The sequence below is a fragment of the Rhineura floridana genome, chromosome 5 (genome assembly GCF_030035675.1).
Source record: "Rhineura floridana isolate rRhiFlo1 chromosome 5, rRhiFlo1.hap2, whole genome shotgun sequence".
In the NCBI taxonomy this organism is placed as follows: domain Eukaryota; kingdom Metazoa; phylum Chordata; class Lepidosauria; order Squamata; family Rhineuridae; genus Rhineura; species Rhineura floridana.
In genome coordinates, this window is record NC_084484.1 from 80,003,726 (window position 1) to 80,026,093 (window position 22,368).

Genomic DNA, 22,368 nt, shown 5'->3' on the forward strand with positions numbered 1-22,368 from the left:
GTAAGGATGGGTATAAGAATGAATGGATTGTAAGAGGTGCCACTACCTACAATTTCAATTCAGAAAAATAAAAAAAAATGTGTTTCCCGGTATTGTTCGCCAGTCTGTAATGTTTTAACCATAGATTACAACAGAAAACGATTAACAATTATTCCAGGTAACATTTGCAGTAAGGGTACTTCAACTTATCACAAAATGAAAGGGGGATATGTTTGTGATCACTTTACTTCACCTATAAGTAAATTTTAGCAAGTAGTAGGTGGTGAGATAAGTAAGACATGAATAAAATAGATAGAAATGATGTAATAGCCTTGTTTGGCAAATGTTGATTTAGATGCAGCTTGAGCAGGAAGATTTTTTAAAAACAAATGAAACATCAGATTTTAATTTCTATTTGAGTTCTAAGGAGGCATAAGATGTATGCATTTTCCTGTTCACCTGCATGCTCACACACACAGTATAAAGATTATATGAGAGAGGCTAATACTTCTCTGTGCTGGAGTTAGTGTAATATTAACACTTATTTGAATGACTGTGCAATCATCAGCTATAATATTTCTGGAAGATTAATGTGAAAAATGAATGCAGCCTCAGAACTTTTGGACTACATTGCACATTTTAGCCTTTTGAGCCTTGTATTATTTGATGGTAATGCCAGAGGCCCATCTCATCCAACAGCTTGTTGTCACAGTGGCTAACCAGATGCCTGGGGGAAGCCCCCAGGCAGGACCTGAGTGCAAGAGTCTCCCCACTTGTGATTCCCAGCAACTGGTACTGAGCAGCATTCTGCCTCCAAGAGGGGAGGTAAAACATCGCCATCGTGGCTAATAGCCGTTGATAACCTTATCCTCCATGAGTTTGTCTAATCCTCTTTGAAAGCCATCCAGGTTGGTAGCCAGCACTGCTTCTTGTGGGCATTCCACAGTTTAATTATGCACTGTGTGAAGAAGTTCTTTCTTGTCTTTGTCCTGCATCTTCCAACATTCAGTTTCATTGGACATCCACGAGTTCTAGTGTTGTGTGTGTGAGAGAAAAACTTTTCTCTCTCCACTTTCTCCATACCATGCATACTTTGATACTCTTCTGTCATGTCTCTTCTTACTTGCCGTTTCTCTTCATGAGAAAGCCCCACGGGTTGTAATATTTCCTTACAGGGCAGTTGCTCCTTCCCCTTGGTCCTTTTGGCTGCCCTTTTCTGTACCTTTCCCAACTCTACAGTGTCTCCCATGGCTTCTTTATAATATTTATTCATTATTCACTAGAATTTACTCTAAAGGTGATTTGCGGCATTCCACCTTAGACTGTGATATATAATGTTTCTAGTTTGAAATGATTTTTTGTTTAAAAGCCTGAGTGTCATGCACTTGGCCACCAAAGACGGCGAGTTGTCGAAACGTGTCTGGCCAAAACACCAAAGGAGCACTTTTACAAATATGTACTTGTCTAAATAACTGGTGATATAAGTGCCTTTGGAATTATTTAAATTCTCATATTCTCATGTTCATGTATTCTCATATTCATGTATTAGCTTTCGTTAATTCTTTTTTTTCCTGAACCTTTTTCAACTGTACAATATCCTTTTTGAGGTGAAGCAACCAGAACTGTACACAGTACTCTAAGTGCTGTCACACTATAGTTTTTTAACACGGCATTATAATAGTGGCAGTTTTGTTTTAATACCTTTCCTAATGACTCCTAGCTTGGAATTCACCTTTTTCACAGCTCCTTTACATGGAATTGACATCTTCATTGAGCTATTGACTATGATCCCAAGGTCTTGTTCCTGGTCAGGCTCCACCAATTCAGACCCCATGAGAATATATGTGAAATTAATATCTTTTTGCCCCAATGTGCATCAGTTTATACCTGTTTACTGTACACTGAATTACATTTGCCATTAAACACATACTTTCTCTCACTCCTCACAACTTTCTTCATATAGGACTGAAATTACATTTGCCGTTTTACTGCCCAGTCACTCAGTTTGGAGAGATCCTCTTGGAGTTCTTCACAATCCCTTTTAGTTTTAACCATCCCCAAAAAATTGATATCATCAGCAAACCTGGCCACTTCACTGTTCACCCCTAACCCCAGATTATTTATGAACAAGTTAAAAAGCACAGGTCCCAATACGGAAACTTAGGAAACTCCACTTTCTACATCTGTCCATTAGGAGCACTGTTCATTTATTCCTATCTCTGCTTCCTGTTTCTTTGTCCATTTATTCCTACCCTCTGCGTCTTGTTTATTAACTGGTTACTTTTCCACAAGATCCACAAGAGGATCTTGCCTCTTATTCCATGACTGCTAAGCTTACTCAGGACAGGAGTCTTTGATGAGGTACTTTCTCGAAAGCTGCTGTTTCAGTAGCTATGTCCTGTGTCTGTTGAAGAAAACTATGAATTCTAATTTCATATCACCATGGAAGAATCTGGCACCCATTTTAGGCCCCTTTTCTTTTACTATATGAGTAAATGTTATGATTACAATGCTATCTTTCCCACACATATTGTAAAATATCTTTAAATTAACACTGAGTTTTTTCTTGGCTGGTAGAGTGCTATATATCCTTGTGAGTTAATACAAATAGTAATAGGAGCACACAGTAGACCACATAGTCTTTCTTCCTAAAGTTAAAGGAATGTCATAGATTGCTGTTTGTGTCAGTATGGTTTTAATCACGTTAAAATGCTAATTGTGAATGACACTCTGTTTTGTATGGGGATGAGAAATGAGTAGAGGAAAAGGCATTATTCTGAATACCAAGATGTCTCCATGCCCAGTGAGTCATCTAATCCTATGATGAATTAGAACAAGGCAGGCAGCACAACACACAGCAGCTGAAATTAAGCTAAATGGAATACAATACCTTTTGATTAGGCACTAATATGTGATTGAGATGGGCACAGCTGCATACACACCATTAGCATAGGGACAATAAAAAAACATTTTGAATGCCTTTTTTCTTTCTCCCTGCAATTCTCGCCGCAAGGCAAACACTGCACGATACATTTGTACTAATCAGCAATGAAGTTAAAAGTCTGACAGCATTGGCATACAGCCTCTCAGCGCTGTTTGGTCATGTTAGAAACTTGGCCTTCACCATTTCATCCAGCTAACACTCATAACACTATAAGGGGGTTTTCAATACAAGGATGAAAGAAAGGTGCTATTAAACTGTAATTTCTTCCCAAGGCATTTTTAAAGTTATTTTATTTGAACTATTTCTTAATTATCCTGTATTGATGAAGCAACCCCAGGGTGGGTTACATTAAGATCAATTGCATAATACACATTAAAATCGAGTCGAGATCATGGTTAAGGCAAAAGTCCTGTTCAAGAAGCAATCAGTGGCCAATGTGTGCCAGTCCCAAGTGATGCTGACTCAACCAAGTTCAAAATCAGCATTAGCAGTGCAAAAAAAGCTGCCTGAAAAGAATGTTCAAGGGGGGGGGGAAGTATACAACAAATAAAATGGAGTAGTGCTGAAGCAATTAAGTTAGTCTGCAGGTGGCACTGAAAACGTATAAGAGTCAATGGCAGCCATCTGAGAAGGAAGAGATTCCACAAATGTGGGGCCAGTTCCAAGAAGGCTCTGTTTCATGTTGCCACGCATCAGATTTCAGTCAACTGTGGCACAGTTAAGAGTGTGTCCTGCATGGAATGCATGGGCAGATCTATATGAAAGAAGAGACTTTATCAAGTAAGTGGGTCCTGACTCTTCAAAGCAGCCACTACTAGCACCGTGGATAGTTTCACCACCACCATAGTGCCACCACCGCAGTGCCAATGCAGAGGCAAGAGAAAGTGTGTGGAAGTGGTAGCCTTGGTAACAGGATAGTCTGGCAATCCACATTGGGGAATAGGTGGGTCCCTAGCCCTGTAGCGCAATTCCAGTTTCTATTCCTTTCTCAGAGTAGCCTCCCCCCCAATAAAAGCTGCTGATGAATAAGAATAGAAACTATGCCAACCCATCTATCTAAAATTGCATCTGAGAAGTTAATGGTACATCTTTCAGACTCAACTGATTATTTATTTATTTAAATCAAACTGACGTGGAAATGTGGAGAATTGAACTTAACACTAGAAAAATAAGAAACAGAGAGAAACCAAAAGTGCTAAATTCTCCCATCCCTTCATGAGAGTAAATCCTATTGAAGATAGTTGGATTTCCTTCTGAGTAAAGTTGCATAGAATTGCACCACAATTCTCTATTGTTACTAAAAGACTCAAAAAGATCTCTGGTGACTTTATTTCTGTGAAACTTTGAAATGCTAAAGTGAGACATTTCAAACGTTTTGAATCAAGCCACAAAGCTGACAGAGCTGTTATTAACAAATTGCTACCTTTTTGCAGTGTTGTTTTTATTTATTTTTCAAAATTGCGCTCCACTTTTCTTTGTGAAGAAACCAAAGCAGCTAACAAAAACAGTAGCATTTTTTTAAAAAAATCAGAAACATCAAAAACAGTAAAGGAAAATAATACTGCAGCAAATAACAAAAGCACTCAGTAAAAAAAAAAGTGGTATAGCCCATTACATCATCAGAGAAAGCAGCAATAAGCACCAGCTAAAAGACCTCCTGGAAAAGCTATGCTTTAGCCAAGTAGTAAAACAATGTTTAAGGACGGGGCCAGGTAGGCTTCCCTGGGGAAATCATTTCACAATTTTGGTACCAGTTGACAGTGAAACTGGATTCCTGATGTTGAATGAAAATCATGGGGGGAACATAGAGGAGACAGAAGACCTTAAAGTACCCAAGCCCCACTTGTTTAGGGATGAATAAAATTAAAGAACCAACATCTTGAACTGAGCCTGGAAACAGATAATGAAACAAAATGCAAATGGAATGCCACTGAAATTAGATTATCTGTCCCTCCAGTCTCAGACAATAACCTGGTGGCAGCATTTTGGACCTGCTGAAGTTCATGGATGTTTTTCCAGGGCAGGCCTATGTAGAACACATTAGAGTAGTCCAGTTACTAAAGCATGAACAATTGCAGATACATCTGCCATTGTTAGGACTGATGCTTCTTCCAACCAGAAAGTTAGTTCTCTTTGTTACTTAAACAAGCCCTTCCTGCAGCCAGCAGTAGGAAAGTGTCGTTGAGCTTACAGCAGTTGTAGTCATAGCCCACAGGTATAATGACCCAAGCATTATATCATATACTACTTTAAGAAGGAGAATTAATTCGCATTACAATTTCACAGGAACCTAATAAAATTGAACCCTGCTAAGAATAGCAATAGCGAGCAGAGAACATACCATCTTTGCAAAGTGATTATAATTCCCTCTGTGATTCTTATTAATGGTAATATTTAGACTGCCAAGAGAGCATAAATAATGGCAAATCTCATAGCAGTTGCAAATTAGCCTTCTTACTGCTGCATAAATTCTTGGAATTTAATGACAATAGAGCTGGGGCAAGAAGTTGTTCAGTGTACCCATGCTGTCCATGGCTGCCAGTATTCATGCATTTCTTATGAATTATTCTTCCCTACCCCCTTTTTTGGAAGCAAAAACTGCAACTTCATCTACACTAAAGATCTTTCACAGCACAGAGCAAGTCAGAGCCACATCTAGCAGGCATGTGACTTGCACAATATAGAGAATTTTTAGCACAATGAAACTGGTACCTGTCTGAGGAAGTGAAGCAGACAGTGGGGCAAATCAGAGCGGGTGGCGTTGGTCAACTGGCTTCCCAACACAGAGGTCACTGCCGGTAATGAGCGGAGGAGGAACAAGGTGGTGAGGATGCTGGCACAGTGCAGGCAGAGTGGCGGGAGCCTTAGATTGGCTCTGCTGATGTGCCCGCACTATCCTCCCTGTTGCCTCCTTCCTCCCTCTCTCCCACTTGGTTACCAGCAGTGACATCCATGTTGGGAAGCCAGGTGAGCAACGTCACTCCACCCTGCTTCACCCTGCCAGCCAATACTGTTGAGGAGACTAAAATATACCACATTATCTACTCACAAGTGGAGCCTGCAACAAAATGTTGCAGTGTGGAGTGCAGTTGTTCAGGATTCCATCCATTCCACCACCACCCAACCTGCAAATGTTAGGATCTTCCCAAGCCTGCTGATACCTCCATCTTCTACATGGATGGAGCCATTTTGGCACATAGACAAGAGCACTCCAGCCTGAAGTAGGCTGAAATAGAGGGAATGTATCCTGAAATAGAGGGAATAATTATCTAGATTTGCAACAGCTAGTTGAGTTCCACACATTCTAGTGACATACCGCAGCATATCTAAGCTATAGAACTCAGGACTGGGTTATGTGCAGAACTGATTTTAAAGGCTTCCATTAAGTTCTTTTATACTAGAAGCAGGATGGACATAGAAAGCACTTTACATATTTGGAAAGTGTGTGCGGTGGTGAAGATAACATGCCTAAATACACTCCCATAACCCAGGGACCTTGCAGTGCCTGGCAGCGGAGTCTGCTAGTGGGGTGAGGAGCTAGTGGGGGGAGGAGAACAATCAGTACCTTATTTGGGGCCCTCCCAGCTAGAGGGTACAGGCCTGCCACCATCCTCTGACACAGAGGATGAATCCCTTGCAGTATATCTGTCTCCGCAGCCTCATAGAAGTCAAACTTCAAAATAAGGCGAGGGCCCTTTAACCAGCCAACCAGCTTCTCCTGGGAGATGGCACTTTCGATAGGTCTTGCCAGCCTTCATAAGGCTTCAGTTGACTCTAGCTCCTGGTCAGGGATGGATGAATCAGTCAGTTTGGTTTTTTTCTGAGTTTCCCATTTTTTCCAGCCTTAAGTTCAGTTTGCCACATTTCTGTATCACATTTAATTATGAAGATGCATTTTTGCTGTTATTGGGGCTGTGGCTTTGTATTTTTGTTGTCAGACATTATTGTGAAGGGATGTGGGGATTGCTGAATTGTATATTTACTGAGATGTTTTCATCACTTTGTTTATGGCTATTGTTTCACTATTTATATTTTGTTTTTGTTTTTGCAACTGTTAGCATGATGTAGGTTTTTGATGTTGTGAGCCGCCTTGAGCATGACTTGCTATGGAAAGGCGGCATACAAATAAATGATAATGATGATGATGATGATGATGAAGATGATGATGATTTTCATGAATATATACTGTTTTGGACACACTGGTTGGTTGGAGAACCGCATAACTAAATTTGGAGTAGTGTGAATTGTGAAGGAGAGCTGTGTTTTGGTTCACATATTGCTGCAGGATGTGCAAATTAGATAGCTCCAAATTAAAATGCAAACTGAACAAATTTCTCTCTTGTCACTAGCTCTGGGAGCAGCCAGCATGGTGGAGAAGTGCTGCTGAGCCACCCTCCTGACAGTGCCATCACTGCCACTTTCCTGGATCGGGCAAGGATGAGGCAGGGTGGTTGCAGGAGCAGGACTGTGTGTGTGCACCAGTGGGAGCTCCAGATTGGTTTCACTGGGCACCCGTGGAGCCCCACCTTCTCCACTGCCCTGTCCTTCTCTACACCATCCAGACAAGCAGCAACAACATTGCTATCAGAAGCAGCATTGCCCCACTATGCTGGAAGCTGCTGGCTAGCTCCCTTTGGAGACATCTTTCTGTAGCTGCCTACAGAGGAGAATGGCTCATCCAATAGGGTGCCTGCTGTCTGAGGTCCTGTTCTTGACTTGCCTTCACCGGACAAGCTCCAAAGAACACCCAGGCTGACAGTCTTCAATAATAACTTAACTCCAGCAGTTTCTTGGTGGGAATCGGGAAGCCTGTTTGTTGGAGTGAGTTGGAAAATGTGTAAGCAGTGCAGTAGGGATGCATCTCAGTGCCTTCTTTTTTTGTTCTCTTAACAAGTATGCTACAATGAGAACTAACAAATGCTACAGATGATGGAAAGAAAATTCAAGAAATTTCCCCCTGAGACCTTCAGTTCAAGACCTTTTTTCCCCCTCAAGGAGCAAATGGAAGATTTTCTGAGGCTAAGCAATGCCTTTTAGCATACCCTCTGGGTAGCTTGGCAGAAACCTCTGCCTAGTTGACAGCCAAGATGAAGCTAAAGAAATGAGGAAAAGCCTTCAGTGGCTCTTCCAAGTGTCACTAGTGTGATCTGTGGCTCCGCAATTGTGCCTGAAGGCGCTCCATTGTGCAGGTCCCTGAGGGCCACCAAAGCTGCTTCTCTTCTACAGATATCGCAGAAAAACAAGCCTCCACTCTAAGGTAGCTTTCAAGAAAAGTTTCCATAGCTATTTATTGTTATAGTATAAACCACACAAACTATCCACCCATGTTGCTCTGAAAGTGGACAGAAACCAGTATAAAACACTCTGCTGCACTATGGATGCTACTTCAAGAATTATTGTGAACAAAATTATTGCCTTGCCCTATGAATATCGCTCACAGCTTTGTCTTCTGCAATTTTGTATTGGCCCATGGATAAGATGTCAGTTCAACTACTGAGATATAACTGCTTCCTTTTTACTTTATAGTACCTGTCACTCACCCATATATGAGCATGACTGGTGGCCTTATAAATCTTTGGATCTGATTTTCCTTCTAAGCTCCCTGCCAAGCACCTGGTCACACTTCTGCTCTCTGCTGTGATTTAGTGCAGGTTTTCTACTTTCTCTGGGGCAGCAATCCTGTGCATACTTATTTATTTAAAGTAATTCATATCCTGATCTTCCTTCTACGGAGATCAGAGTAATGTATCTTAATAACGATGTGTTCACTATATAGTATCCTATCCTGCAGTGGCTCCATGTCATTGGGGCAGTTGAATCTGCTCCAGGTTTTAGTCCAAACTTTCAAGGAGCTGTCCAAAGTGCTGAACCTATTTTCAGCTTTTCTTGTTATATTGTTTTATATTAAGTTCATTTTGTTATTATTAATACACTCATCTTTTTTGCAGTTGGTTACCCTCGACTCATTTTGCTGCACATTTTTGGTATTGTCAGGGTCCATTCCTTTTGTTGTTTTTGTTCAGTACTACTCAGAAGTAAGTCCTACTAATTCAATAGGGTTTCCTCCCAGATAAGTGGGGTTAGGACTGCCGTCTTAGTCTAGATCCATCCCCATATTTAGCAGTGCAAGCAACTTGCTCCTTTCAAAGGATGAGGAGTATTACCTCATAATTTACCTGACAGACAGATTTTAAAATACTGTCTGTGCTGAGAGTAAGAAGGGGGGAAGTTTCAGCTTTGTCAGGCCTCTGAGAAATGCCAACTCCTATTGAAGGAAGAGCTATCAGTTATGACTGCTATCAGTTTTGAAGAGGTAAAATAAAATTTAAAAACACATCTTTTAAGATGCTCAGTTCAGCCACATAATCTCTCCTACGTAGATTGCCCTCACAAAGGGTTCTTGCTCTACAGCACTTCCTCTTTTCCTGTTTTCCCCGCATGGACTGTCCCTCCCCAAATGTGTCACCTTGATTTCCTCACTTCTCCCAAACGCAACAGCCAGCAGCTGTTCATCAGTATTTTTCATTGCCTTTCTCCAGTAAGCACAGGCTTTTAAGTCATTGGTTGAGGATTGCCTACCATTAAACATGACAGACGTGTAGTTAATGTATCCATCATATGGCCACAATGTTAAACTCTACACCATTTGAAGAAGAAACACAAGTTGGCACACATATGTGGTAGTGGATATATGTTAGGGATCTGCAGCCAATGGTGTCACTCTGTGTGTATCCACAGCCATATCCCCATGTGTAACAAAATACTTGTCTCCCATTCAAAGTTAAGCTGTTCATCATCAAGCATGCACTGGTACCACAGGAACAAAATCTTTTCAGCAAACAGATAATTCTACAGGGCACAACTGGTGCTGATTTAAGAACAGATCTAACCTTAAACTCAGGATTCAATGTAACATGACATTTTGACAAATGTTCACATTGTGCTTTGAAGGAAGGAAGTGTATTTCTGAACATTCAGCCTTTCAAAATGAGACTGTTTATACACGAGAGTGGTTGTATACTATGGCCAGCATGGATTTTTCACATTCCACAGTGTTAAATTGAAAATACCCCTGGTGACATTCTGATGCGTCCCATAAGGTCATTTCAAAACAAAACCTTACAAAACTGTCCTGAACTCAGAAATGCTTGCTTAACAACCCTCTACATTTTCATGACGATACACAAAACAGTTAGAGAGAATCAAGAGTTCAAAGTGTAAAACAAGATAAAAAAATCCAGACACCTGTTGGACTTTTTTCTGTCAGTAGTCTCATAACTTGTTGAAATTAATTAAAAATCAGCCATGTTCAGAGTACCAGTAATCCTATTACTGACCTTGCCCCATACTCTGACCTTCATCTTCTGCAGTTTAAAAGTTAAAAAAGCATGTCTGATTTTTAATTAATTTAAGAAATGTAACATTGAAGTCTATTATAACGTCAGGCATGCTCAGTAAGAACCGTCAGTGTTCTAAAAGCCAGAGTCACAGCTGTTTGGCTCAGCTAATCATGGGGCCACACCCACACCAGATATTTATTTCACTTTAGACAGTTACAGCTTCTCCCAGAGAATCCTGGGAAGTGTAGTTTGTGAAGAGTGCTGAGAGTTGTTAGGAGACTCCTATTCCGCTGACAAGAGCTCCAGTGGCCAGAGTGGTTTAACAGTCAGCCCCTACTTTTGGAGAGTGTAGCTCTGTGAGGGGAATAGGGTGTCACCTAGCAACTCTCAGAACCCTTCACAAACTACACTTCCCAGGATTCTTTGGGGGAAGCCATGACTGTCTAAAGTGACATAAAGGTCTGGTGCGGATGTGACCAGGGACAGCTTGGGTTTAAATTTGGGTGGGAGAGTACTGTAGAATAAAAAGGTGGGGAAAACCCTGAAAAACAATGATACTGTTCACAATAGCCTATGGCCTACTACCATGAACACGCCTGATCTCGGAAGCTAAGTAGGGTCAGGCCTGGTTAGTACTTGGATGGGAGACCGCCTGGGAATACCAGGTGCCGTAGGCTTAGAGGAAGGCAATGGTAAACCACCTCTGAATACTTCTTACCGTGAAAACTCTATGAATATATATATATATATGCCCTGAAGGCATATAACAACAACTGCTCACAATTTTTTTCCTTTTGGAAAGGGGTTTTTCCTCTATCCAGTGCCCACCCACCCAATCCCCTGCCCCTCCCTCTCCCCTTCCTCCGCTTCCCTCTCCCTTCCCCCTGCCCCTCCCCCAGGTCAGTTTCATGCATCCTAAGCATGATTGTACATGAGTAAATCCCATTGAAAAGCATGCAAATGATCAAACCTGCCCTCTCATCATCCTACCTCCTATCCCCTTCCATCCCTTCCCTTTTGATCCTGCCCTCCCCCTCCCCTTACAATCCTCCCCTACTTCCCCTCACCCACCTTCCCTCTCCTGTCCCCTCCCTCCCCTCCTCCTCTATGGTCAGTATTACCTATTCTAAGTATGATTGCATGGGAGTAAATCCCATTGAACTCAATAAGCATGCAAATGATCAGACCTGCCTTTACCTCCCCTCCTCCTCCCCCTCTACTCCCCCTCTCTCCTTCCCCTCTCCTCTCCCCTCCTCCTCCCCTCCCCTCCCCTCCTTTTCCTACCTCCTCCTTCCCTGACCACTTCAGCCCTCCCTCCCTCTCCTCCTCCTCCCCCACTTCAGTTTCACCTATCCTAAGCATGATTGCACAGGACTAAATCCCACTAAATTCAATCAGCATGCAAATGCTCAAATCTGTCCTCCTCCTCCCTCCCCCTCTCACCTGCTCTCATCCCCTTCCTCCCCTCTGCCATTCCTCCTCCCCTCCCTTTTCCTCCACACCCCATCCCCTGTGGTCAGTTTCACCTATCCTAAGCATGATTGCAGGGGAGTAACTCCCATTGATCTCAATAAGCATGCAAATGCATTCTCAGCATTCTTACCTCCTATATTAAAAAGTAGAGAAATTCACTCATAGGCAAAAAAAAAACCCCATCCTTGCAGTTTAAGAATGTTACCAAATTCTTCCAAGCCACACAGGAAGTGGATTGGACTGTGAAAGACTAACCCAAATTGTGTTTGCATTTTGACAAATTTGCAGGGTAGTACAATATCTCAGAGAGGAGTTCAGGTCTGTTGCTCCCCTGATGCATTCACTATAGCTGTGCAATTACCCTGCTTTTTAAAGTTTGATAGAAATATTTTTTGGCTATAGGTCTTAAACCACAAGGTGTTTTTTTTTGCCTATTAGTGAATTCTTCCTAAACTATGAAGTATTTCCTTATAACACAGATTACATTTCAATTCCAGTAGCCATGAAGCAAAAATTAACAACTTTATTTATTTATTAGATTTATATCCCACTCTTCCTCCTAGTAGGAGCCCAGGGGGGGCAAACTTTATCTAGGTCAGTGCACTGAGGAGACATGCAAGTTTAATAGTCCTGCTTTATATATCAGATGTGGCAATTCATCTGGGATTTCTCTCCATTTTCTGTTGACACTTTTCTGCCACTGTTATCAAAGCTTCAGCTTCCACACTCTTATTTCCAACCATCTACCTGTCACTGGCTTATGTTCATTCCATAATAATCTGACAACCCATGGACAGATATGGCTGACAACTAATCAAAGACTTCTATCAGTCACAGAAGCAAGGAACAATTATCTTCACCTCCAGAATATAAAACAATTTAAAAAAACTATGCATGTTTATTTCAAAGCAAAGCAAACATTTAAATGCTAGTAAATTAGCTTGATTACTTTCATTTGGTGTTAAGAATAGTTTCTCCAACTATTTTAAGTAGAAAAAAATACAACTGGGATATGCTGCAGTCCTATCCATAATGTTACCACCATGCTCAGAACATGCATCTCTACACACGTCTGCAAGCTGCTTGTCTGTGGTCAGGTAATAAGTTCTTCTTAAACACGAATGACTGAGGGAAATTTAGTTTCAATGCACTTGGGGGAGCATTTACCACTGCAAACCTGGCTCTATTCTGCCAGTGGACAGGTTGCAATCCGTCTAGCAGATCTGACCCTGGAACCAGCATGTTTATTGATATACGCAAGACCAGAGCATGTGTAACTTTCAGTAAAAGTGCAGGCGCTCAAGGGAGCAATGGAAACTTCAGAACTTTGGATCAGAACTTTTCAAGAAATGGAATTTTATCTCTTATGGGTTAATTCCTGAAATCCATCCAGGAGAATTGAGGGTGAGGCTGCCAAGGAGGCTTTCAGGAGAAAGGGAGGGCAATTGCAGTAGGAACTGGAAAGAGAGAAAGTGTGTTAAATCTTTTTTCTATTAATGCAGCCCAAAATTGCATGAATCTTACCAATATACTGCTGACTCATGTTCAGCTTCTGATTGATTACTGCTGATTCATCTTTAGCTTCCAATCAGATGAGTTTTCCATCAGACCTTGTCCAGCATTCCATAGCTCTCGGGGTGATTGGAACAGGATAGGATTTCAAATGTGTAAGGAGGGACAACTGATGCCCAGCAGCAGGTGGGAAGGCCCAGAATGTGAGCACCAGAGTGAACACTTGCTGGAAGCCATTTATACAGCTGAGCACCAATTAATGACCTAAAGAGCCCATCTACGGCAGTGCCACCATTACCCTGTAATTACAAGTGCCTATATTCAAATACAACTCAGCAGTGCCCTTGAAGCATCTAGGATTTCTTACTCCCTGCAGTGAACCCTGAACATGACAGCTATCCAGTGCTTTGTCTCTGAATGAACATTCAGGAGTTAATCTTTTTTCTTTCTTTCCACAATATTGCACCCAGAACTGGTCAGGGCTATGTAATGTAAATTCAAAGTAATTAAGGAAGTGGACCTAGCCGCTAGGAAAAATTCTGATTTGTCACAGACAACTGACATCAGAAATGGGGCTAATTTTAACATTGTACAAAACAACACTGTCTTAGGAAGGAGGCTTTTACTTTCAGATTTTTATAAATACGTGAGGCTTTACCTTCAGTCTGCATTTTCTTGGAAACATTTGCTCACGAGTCCAAAGATGATCTCTCTCAGAACCTCTCTTCTCCAAGGGACTCTGCACATGCACTGAAATCCTGCTCAAGGTGGTAACATGTAACTAAATTGACTTTATTAAAGTTACTTGCAAGCCTATGTGTAGGATTGTTGCCTTCCCCTTTTCCCTATACAATTCTAAATATTGTGTTCTTAAGTTATTTCACAAGGCTTTGTTAGGTTCTGGATTCTCTGGGCCTTGGGAATATAACTCTAAAGCTTCTCTTATTGTTTAGTTGTATGGAGAGTTAGGCTGAAGGAAGGGCTTTCTGGAACTTCCCAAGCAGCTGGACAGACTAGGATGTGGCAGGAGGTTCATCCTGTCTGGTAGTATCATAATTATTTGGGTGGGGGGGACGCTTATACATCAAAAAGCCTGTAAGTATGGAAAAGTCCACTCCCCTCAATTCCCCACATAACCCAAATGTAAATACTAACTGCATTGAGACTGATGTAATTTTTTTTTTATTAAAAAGCAGATCTCAGTATAGTGGCAGTGTGTGATATGTATAGGGGAAAATGCGTATGTCATCCTATACGATTCATCATGAATTAATTTTATTGCAAGTACATTCACTAGACAGACATTATCTGGCCAAAACAGTGTTTCGAGGACAGAACAAGATCTTGTAGGTTGCAACATACTAAAACGACTACTTCCATGAAAGAAAAAAATCATGTGCTGAGTGACCTGAGAGCTTTTAAAGTCAAAAGAGCAGATAAGAACCTTCTACATTTCCATTTATTTGAGGATCTGGGATCTGAATACAAACTGTAACTGTTGATTATGATAAGACCAAAACAAGACAACCCATAAAATGGAATATTCACTAATAAGCTTATTTGATGCTCCATGTTAGCCACCACTGAACATTTCCAAAATGTTGGGCTCTTCATTACTTGTGCTGAACTCCTCTCAGCTCTGCTGTTACAGCAGAATTTGGCAGTGGACAGTGAGGACTGTAAAGATGCATTCATTACATGCAAAGGCTGCCAAGAAGAGTATAATCCACCCACCTGCATCTGTGTTAATGCATCTGATCTGGACCCTAAAAGCATTCACAAGATTGATTGGACTCCAAGCTTATCACAAAATGAATTTTCCAACTATTTATTTTAAAAATCAATCTGAAATAAAAGGATGGGTGTGGGTGTGGATGGGTATCTTGAGGGGAAAAGCTTCAAACAGATCTAATAGCTCTCATCATAAATACTGAAGAACTGTGTTTCAACAATAGCTCAGCATTTCCAAGGTACAATGTGAAAGAGACCTTTAATTTTCATTCTTTTGGTTATTTCCAACTCCATAAACATACTCCCAATTCAAATGTTCTTCTTAAGGATGAACATGGTTTCAACATCCCTTCTGATATTACTAGTACAATGCTACACACCTTGCTTGTGGTGCTGCTGGTTTTCTATACAAGGCAGTGCAATCCTGTGGTCCTGCTATGTAGCTACTCACATAACAAAAGCCCTATCCAGATGTTCAAGTGGTATATAGTGATCTTGTGTGGGCAGGGATCTACACACATTCTGTTGTGCATCTTTATAGCCCCCTGTACATTTATAGTTGTGTGTGTGATTTGGAACTCTGTTTTTTGAACAGGCTCTAAGCTCTATTGTCATTGAGGACCCATCTGCACTATAGATTTAAAGCAGTATTTAAATGATCTTGGCTTCCCCCAGAGAATCCTGGGAACCGTCATTTGTTAAGGGTGCTGTGAGTTGTTAGGAAACTGCTATTCACCTTACAGTGTTACAATTCTCAGAGTGATTGAACAGTCAATTCCTCTTCCCAGGAAACTCTGGGAATTGTAGCTCTGTGAGAATAGGGGGTCTCCTATACTAATTTCCAGGATTCTTTGGGAGAAGCCATGACTGCTTAAGGTGGTAAGATACTGCTTTAAATGTATAGTACAGATGGGGCCTAGGATTAGGGGTGTGATACATTGGATGGTGCCAGTTCGAAAGCATTCTGTAGACCTAACAGACTGGTATCAATTTGAGTCTGTTCTTTGTCCGTCAGCCACTGCTTTTACTGATCCATTTTTTCCCTTGTGAAAAATATTGATATTAATAGTGACACTTTAAGAGAAGCATCAATAATTTTAAAAGAAATAAGAAATAAATAAATAAATAATATTAATATTTTACATCTTTGAAAATAGTCGCAGAAAATTGCTACATAAAAATCTGGTCAGCAATGATAGAGAATAAGTGAATTAATGGAAAATTTGGTACCAAATCTGTTGGTGGAATTCTAGCACATCCCTACCTAGGACAGAGTGATGGATCTCTGTATGATATGCCAAATTGCACGGAAGAAATCTATGTTCTCTGGCTAGGTCATATATATCATTATTGATACCTTGTTCATATGCATGATTGGAGACAGAAAGAAAAAGGTGGAGAGCAGTTGTGGGACTGTCTAATGGGAGTGCCACCACTTCTGGAAGGATAACATTGCACCATCACAGAGGACAGGAATGAGCAGTGAGGAAGCATAGGATTCTTCCTAAGCTGTGCTCCATGCTCCCACTCTCCCCATTTGTTGCTCCATGTGCTTGTAGTGCTCCGTTGGTTTGTTATGGTTTGGTGAATTTCTCCATCACAGAGGAAAATCAACAACAATTCTATTCTTGCTCAGCTATCATAACTCACATATACAAAATGGAAATGGACTACCTTCAGGTCAATTCCGACTTATGGCGACCCTATGGATAGGGTTTTTATGGTAAGTGGTATTCAGAGGCGGTTTACTGTTGCCTTCCTCTGAGGCTGAGAGGCAGTGACTGGCCCAAGGTCACCCAGTGAGCTTCATGGCTGTGTGGGGATTTGAACCCTGGTCTCCCAAGTTGTAGTCCAGCACCTTAACCACTACACCACACTGGCTCTATTCTCCGGCATCAAAAAATGAAAGAAAAATATTTTCCTGCTATAGAACAGAAGGTTCCTTTTTCTTGGTAAACTTCCCTTCCCTCAGGCTGAAATAAATGATTTCAGTATTTCATTTGGACACGCATTTTGTGCTTGACTTGCACAGAAAGCCTGTGTTCTCATGTAACAAGCAGTTTGGGTTCCTCTAGATGCCGATTTGCATTCTGACAAATCACAGACAGCTGTAAGAAATATATTATGTTCTCTTTATGCAGGCAGATATACTAACTAATTTACCCCAAATAGATAACGTTTTCTCAGATATTCTGAAGTCTATCTAATTTTCATTTAATTGCCTCTCTCTCTCCCCTCCCCATAAAAGTTTGTTTCCTGTGCATAGCATACACTCCCACGGTTTTGAGCTGGATATTTTTAAACAAGAAGCTAATTGTTTCTGTTCTGTTCCAAAAGTGGAGCACATTAAAAAGAGCCACATGGTTATGTAAGTGTGCAGCAAGGCGTTTTAGTCACAAAGAATATTTCATCCTTGGTAATTCTCATTTGATAGTTGGATGGAATCCATCCAGTGACCCTTTTTTGAGACAGCACTCACACACTGTCCTAATCTATTGGACCCAGCAGGTTTAGGCAAGACCTTAATAGACACAAAATACCATCAGATCCAATATGGATCCTCTCTTCCATCATCTGTTCACCTTTGCTGCATTACTCACACTAGCAATAGCATGATTGCCAGGCTACCATGGAAGTCTGGTGAGCATACTCTCTGCAGCAGCAACTTGTATTTGAATTCAACACAATCCCGTTCCGTGCCCGGTACCTGCCGGGCAAAGGGGCGTGTTTGCGGCTGCTGCCGAAGCCAGGCCGCCATCAAGGGTGTGTGCGCGCGCACATGGCGCGCCGGCACGCCGTCGTGACGCACAGTAAGGAGGCGGGGCAGCTGAAGGCCATTTAAGGCCACTCCACCAGCCTCCCGACCTCCTTTGAATTTTGGCGGCGGAGGCCTTGTGGCGGCGGCTGCTGCGCGCCGCGGGGAGCCTTCCGGCCGCGGCGGGCCCTTTGGTGCGCCGGCCTAGCGGGGGCAGTGGCGGCGGCGGGACGCGAGGGGCCTTCGGGCCGCGGCGAGGCTCGGGAGGCCTTCCGGCCACGGCGAGGCCTTTGATGGGCCGGCCTCGCGGCTGCGACGAGGCACATGGGGACTTCCAGCGGCGGCGAGGCACGGGAGGACTTTCAGCCGCGGTGAGGCCTCTGATGGGCCGGCCTTGCGGCTGCGACGAGACGCGTGAGGACTTTCAGCCGCGGCGGGGCACGGGTGGCTTTCCAGTTACAGTTTCAGTTTCAGTTACCCCTGAGGAAGAATCTTTAATTCAGAACATGTCAGGCCTAAACAAACTGCACTGCTATGGGGGCACCTTTGATTCTCTTCTGCTCTCTCCTGTTTCTTTCCTTCAAACTATCACCTTCTGATTCCATCATTTATCATAGAAATAATGTTTGGGATTAAGGGAAACACAACAACCTACTTCTAGTTAAATAGTACCCTAGACTTTCTATCATAAACCTGGAATATGTGGAGTAGGGGGAGAGACAATGTTTAAAATTTAATTCTATGCTGATAGTAAAAGAGAGATTGAAAAGGCCAAATATGTCTTGCAACCCAGGGCATGTGTGTGTGTGTTTTAAGTATGCAGAGAGAAATGTTTACTTTAGCTGAAGGTGAATTACAGTCAGCATTTTTATGGATTAAATATAATTTGAAAAGAACAGTAGGGGAAAAGGTTATTTTAAGGATTTTCTATTTAAACTAAACAAAATATTTATGCAGGCAGGCTTCTGCGCAGAACATAGAGGCAAGTATTCATGGAGAGCTCCTGTCTGTTTCTCTAAGCATAGTAATGCAGCAGGTAAAGGGATGATGCATAGACGAAGAGCTGTCTCTCTCCTCTTCTATGTATTTAGGTCCAGTTCCACACTTTATGTGGCAATTGACATTGCCGCTTGCTCACTACATGTCTCTCACAATGCTGTAATGGGTGGCAAACCTCCAGTTAGGGCCAGGAGATACTTCTATTGGGGTCCCCTTCCCATTACAGAAAGCAAAATAGGAATAGACTCCTTTTCTTGATACTGAAGTGTATTTTTAGTTTAAACTAAATGTTACTTTTCAGTTACCAATTACCTAGAGAGGTAGTGGGCTATCTGACACTGGGGGCATTCCAGGGGCAGCTGGAGAGGGGATGCTTTTATTAAGGGATGTACTGAGAAGGCCATCCCACTTCCTCACTGTTTTGCAAACCAGGAAAGTTCAGAGAAGGGGTTAGTCAATTAGGGAGAACTTGAGATGAGAGGGCCCAAAAAAAAATTGCCTGCACTCCCACACCCTCCTGCTGCCTGTGGCCGCCACTTCTTTTGCAGAATAACCTAGAAAGATGCTCTGTCATAACGTAGCGACCATTTGGATTGGAGCAATGCAATGTAATTACAAAGAGCAGAGGCTTTTTGATGAGGGTGGGGGGCAGCTGGAGACAGAAAGGAGGCTGCAGGAGCCAGTAGGGACCCCCAGTTAGTGCTGCAACCTCACCTCCAAAACTACTTCAACTCCAAATGCAAAGGGAACTCATCCCCCCTTTTTTCACTGTCAAGCTTCTCCCCCCCCAAATACGTTCTTCAAAACCCAGGTAAAAATATATGAACCTTTCCATCAGTTAAGTCCCATAACCCTCTGTCCTAAAACCCATTTAATCTGTGGTATTCTGAGTAAACACACATAGGATTCTGCTGTATGTGTGCAATCACATGCACCCTTCCGGGGGAAGAAGTAACGATACACTCGGGGATTTTCTCATAAGTAAGTATGCATAGAATTGGTCCAATTCATATTTCTCTGAGTAAATTATTTAAACATAATGGAATTAATCACGTGCAGGCTGCACATTTGCTTGCATCTTCTCTTTAGCTAGTTTACAAACTGGTCTGTAGATAAGGTGCCCACCTTTTTTACAGGCCTCTAGTCCTGTGCTTTTAAGAGTCATTTGATCTGCAGACATTAGAAGATGACATTGCTTAACTCCATGCCATCTAATAACTGCTGAATACGAACCTGCTATTAAAGGCACAACAACAAGCCAGAAGGATATGTGGGGCCAGGGCCCCCCAAAGGAGTGGGAAGCAGCCCCCAGCAGAGGCTGCTTGAGAAAAGTGTCCCTTCCCAGCTACGCTCGAGGGCTATGGACCTTGCTTGCAGACTGTCCAGTTATGGGGAGACTCATTTTATGATGTGGTTTTTCTTTATTATGCGGTTTTCCGGATCCTATGGACGCACTGGTCCAGGGGACAATTGATGAAGACATACAGTTGGGCAGGGTTATTGGCCCCTTCCCATCATCCCCTACCTCTGCTCTCTCAGTGCCCCCCCCGTATAGTGCCCAAAGTGGCAGTGGGCAAAGTCTACCTGATTCACCATCCGTCATACAAGTGGGGTCAGTCAGTGATGGCTTCATACCAGATAGTCTATGCACAGTGCACTACACTTCATTCAATATAGTGCGCACCTGTGGCAGAGATGCTTTATGGGCAAGTGTGGCAGCTAATCTGCCTGCGTTGCCAGCTGTTACACATGGTGGATTTTGAGCTGCTGAGTTTTGCCTTTTAGGTCAACTATGCAGCAGAGCATTACCTATGGACTGCTGTATTCTTGCATGGAGCACTTCAGCCCCTTCTTGGAAGGGACAGCCAGGAGACGAGAGGCCCCAGAAGCGGTGGGGCACTATTTTCATGATGTCCAGTTCTCGGGTAGGGCAGACTTTGGGTGCATGTTAGCGCTTGATGGCACAGTTTATAGCGTAGCTATGAACTGGGGAGTTCTTTTGGCAGCTGGGAAAGTGGAGGATCCTGCCCCAGTGTTCACCTTCCAGGGTATTAAAATTGACTTTTGGACCCAGGGCTGCAGGCTGCCTGGGAAAAGCTTGAATTGTTGCAGATCAAGATCCTGAAGTTTTCAGGGGCTGGGAAAGTGTTTGCTTTCTGCCCTTCAGGTATTGGGGGCCTTCTGCGGTGGGGTTTATAGTGCCATAACAGGGATTTCACAGCCTTACCACAGGTTCAGGGTTTTGGCTGCCTTATGCGCCAACCTGCGGTGTGGCCCCCTCCGTTCCTGCAGTGCGTCAATGGTGTTTCAGTTAGAGGAAGGACCGACTCTGCTAGTCCCATACCGCATACTGGGAGATGGGGGAGGGGAGTCAGAGATGGTCAGGGCAGGAGGGGATTCCTGGGAGTTGGGGGATGGCAGGGGCTATGCAAAGTGTGGCCTATTCCTAGGAATCACGTCCTGGAATTCATCACAGATGGTAGGAGTAAAGCTTGTCTGTCAGTGTGTCGCAAGGTAGGCTTGCAGGGGGCCTTTAGGACCATTCACATGTCTTGGGATATGTCATGTGCTGGCCAGCTGGCCCATGCACACCCCCATACCCCTTATCCTCACCCTCCATGTTCACCTGACCTGCCAGGGATTGTTGATCAGGGAGGTGCCCTGTGACCATCATGCTTCAAAGCTCAGCAGTTACATGTAGCACCCCTCACACTTAATTTTGGAGCCTTCCGGATGGGGGGTGGGGGTGTTTGGGGCCAGGTCAGACTTCCCTTCGAGCCATCCTGGGGTCCAAGGTTTGTTTCCAGGCAGACCAGGGGTACAAGAGTCATTCCACATTATTTTACCCTCCCCTGGACTGGACACTTCCCCATGACGGCGTCATAGTGTTTTTGGCCTGAAGCTACAGGCCTGGTTGCCTGATATTCAGGGGGAGGGATCTTCCCTCATAAAGTTTCGGTCTAGTGTCGCGATGCCTGGGAGCGGACCCATGGGGGTTTGAGGGTCATGCCCCTCCAGAATTGGGGTTGCCTACCCGGCAGTGGAATTGCCTACCTGGGACGGTCTATTTGGTTTTTGTATATGCAGGTGCAGGCCGTTAGGAGGTGGAAGTAGGGGGCGCATGGAATACATTCACCCCAGGGGCGAGTCTGAAGGTCTGGGACCCAACTGTTCACGATTGTTTCTGTTTTTGGCAGGTTGCTGGACGGGGATGGAGCAGATGCGCAGTCTACTCTGCAGCCATGGCATGAGCTCATAGGCTGGCCTTGGGGCCGCAAACGCACATTGGTTCACAGCTGGGCCTCTGATGGTGGGCCATGGTTTGGTGACTGGGTCGACAGAGTATGCGCTGGAATGGTCTCCTACCCATGTCGTTCCAGCAGGGTTCAGGGCAGAAGGTTACTGAAGGGCAAGACATGTGAGAACATGCAGTTGAGGCCACAATAGCCTCTGGTCGTCTGCTATGGTCAGACAGGAAGGGCAAGGCCCTCAGTGGCAGGCATGTGAGGACATGCAGCTGAGGCCTTGGTAGCCTCGGGTCCTCTGCTGTGGTCAGACATGGAGGGCAAGGCCCTCAGTGGCAGGCATGTGAGGACATGCAGTTGAGGCCACGGTAGCCTTGGGTCGTCTGCTGT

At 43.3% G+C, this 22,368-nt stretch overlaps 1 long non-coding RNA gene and 1 pseudogene across 1 annotated transcript in view; one reads left to right on the forward strand and one right to left on the reverse strand.

Moving 5' to 3' along the window:
- LOC133385853 (uncharacterized) overlaps window positions 1-22,368 on the reverse strand; it is a 131,481-nt gene that overhangs the window by 16,799 nt on the left and 92,314 nt on the right. The window lies entirely within an intron of this gene.
- LOC133386338 (5S ribosomal RNA) lies at window positions 10,833-10,940 on the forward strand (annotated as a pseudogene).